Source organism: Magnolia sinica, chromosome 17 (assembly GCF_029962835.1).
Source record: "Magnolia sinica isolate HGM2019 chromosome 17, MsV1, whole genome shotgun sequence".
In the NCBI taxonomy this organism is placed as follows: domain Eukaryota; kingdom Viridiplantae; phylum Streptophyta; class Magnoliopsida; order Magnoliales; family Magnoliaceae; genus Magnolia; species Magnolia sinica.
Window position 1 is genome coordinate 37,604,361 of NC_080589.1, and position 2,487 is coordinate 37,606,847.

The 2,487-nt window shown below is 34.4% G+C and overlaps 1 long non-coding RNA gene across 1 annotated transcript; it reads left to right on the plus strand.

The window, feature by feature from the left end:
- Positions 1-889: 889 nt before the first annotated feature.
- Positions 890-1,971, plus strand: LOC131231951 (uncharacterized). The gene is made up of 3 exons (XR_009164579.1): positions 890-1,044; positions 1,180-1,248; positions 1,553-1,971. It is a non-coding gene; the product is annotated as an uncharacterized LOC131231951 (long non-coding RNA).
- Positions 1,972-2,487: the final 516 nt, after the last annotated feature.

Here is a 2,487-nt window from a genome sequence, read left to right on the forward strand (position 1 = left end):
GATTTTATCGAAAATTCGGTTGGCCGGAGCAAAAATTTAGCTGGCCAAATCCCCTTAAAAAATGAAAAAATTTATTGCTGAAAACTTGACCCAAAGCACCCTCGGGCTGTCCCGAGCTAAGTTTGGCTAGTTGAACCTAGGGTCAAGTTGGACGAACTTGCAACAAAATTTTCAATTTGAAGTTGTTGTAAACTTGGCTGAGGCCGAGGTTGGGCTGGTTGAAAAAAATCAACTTTACATAGAAAACTTTCATATTTTAAACATATAAAGGTCATGATAAAATACTCTATCATTTGGTCTTTTTCTAAGGTCATTTTACATAAAGGTTGGCATACACTAGATTTATCACTTGAAACCTTTCTAAACCTATATTCTTTAGATGTCAAGTCACACTTCTTAAAGTTTTGTAGATGACTACAGTGTGCTGAAGATCCAACTAATATTTTGTTTATGAAAATTGACAACTATATGTGTACTTGGGATACTAGCACTTACAGTATATTACTTGTCTCAATACTATTTTTATCAGCCCTTCCTGGATTTGTAATTGTGGTTTGAAGGATGAAGATGGATTCTTAATGGATAAGCTCACCATGCTAGTGAAGGGCGAAGAAGTGGAGGTAAGGTATATTGAGCTTCTTTATTGAAATGAAAAATTCTGTTTGTGCCAGATGTGTTAAACATGTTTACGAGGTTCTTAGGGTTTGACCATAATTGCATGGCGACAGACCATTTATAGACCAACCATTTTGCCAAATTTCTCTCTATTTTCACACTTCACAAAGTTCTTAATTTTTGATCTTGCATTAGTTGGCTGGAATTTACTTTTAAGGCTTGTAGATTCTAGGAGATTGAGCATATGTCACGGGGGTTATCTTTCTGCTTTATACTCAGGTTTGCCCATTCAATTGTGAGTAGTATTCGATGGGGAGCTAATTTATTTTAGTTTTTCTATGTAGGATGTACTTTAGAAAAACAAATTGGATCAATGTTGTGAAGGCTGTGGTCCCTGAAGGCCAGTTACTATGAAAACATTATACTTGGGTTTGTATTTCATACCTTATCTAGAGTACTTCAAATATAACTTTTGAGTACAACACTTTGATTTTTATTACTATTTTGAATTGTATTCTTGATAATGTATATTGTTCATGATTTCATATTGCATTGTCATTACAGTTATTGAAATCAAAGAAATATTGTGGCATATGCAAGAAGATTTGGCATCATTATGATGGTGGTAGTTGGGTGAGACTTTATGATCTCTACACAAAGATTTTGATTCTTTCCTTTACACAAAATAAAAAACAATTATTCATGACACTGCTACTTGGTCTCATTCAATGAAAATAAGTATGTTGTGATTCATGTAAAGTTTGGGTTCATGCGGAGTGTGACAAAATTTAGACCCATGGTTTGACCTTATGTAATGCTGATTTGGTCTCATGTTCATAAAAATGCACAATGTTTATAAATCACATCCTTTCAATGTTTATCTCTCTGAAAATGTGAAAGACTATATACTGACTGAGTTTTTCACATGTGAATGCAGACCCCCAAATGAATGGGAAGCAGATCTCCCAATCTTGCCTTATGGCAGGAACTGTGGGGTCCACTATGATGCATGTGTTTTATACACCCTGTCCATCCCTTTTGCCAGCTCATTTCCAAGCATAAGCCCCAAAATGAAGCAGATCCAAAGCTCATGTGGACTGTAAACAATGTGATTAAATTGTTTGGCATTTCATGCTTGAGACCTTTAATTGTTTGCAAATTTCACATTTCAGATAATACATGATAGTTATTATCTTAATATTGGTTCATGTTAAAGGCTATATCTTGTTATTATTTTACAGAAATTACAAATTTGTAATTTGAGAATATTAGGTTTGTAACACTTCATCTGATAGAGTATATACCAGATGAAATCATCCCCAGAATAGTTTGAGATTCTTATGAGGCTTGCCTAATTGCTTATGCGGCTAATCACTTGCTGTATAACCTGTAACTTCTCACTTTCTCCATACCCTGAGGTAGAGACTCCATTCATAGGATCTTGTTTGGCTAAGTCATCAACCTACAATGGGAAGCAAATAATATACAATGTTGATAATAACATCAAAGGTACATCAAAACTTCCATGGCCTTGTTCATTGTTGCATGCAGTCAGTCCCACTGAATAAAAACTAACTTCAGTTTCCTACTTTCATCAGCTTGAGGACACAAACATGTTTAACAATCAGTTTTTATCTTTGCAAGTATGGTTCCACCCAGTTGAATATCGAGTTGATATATTTATTTTTTTATTTTTATTTTTTTTTAACTATCATTCCGCTTTGTTTAGACCATGCCCTAAAACTCCCTAAATTAGTTGATTCTAGTTATCAATCTTGGGATTTTCTTCTGCTGAATCTTGACCGATTGTATTTTATCTTTGGAACTGTCTATTTTCTAGCCATGGTTGAAAGGTCAGGATGTTCTATTGAT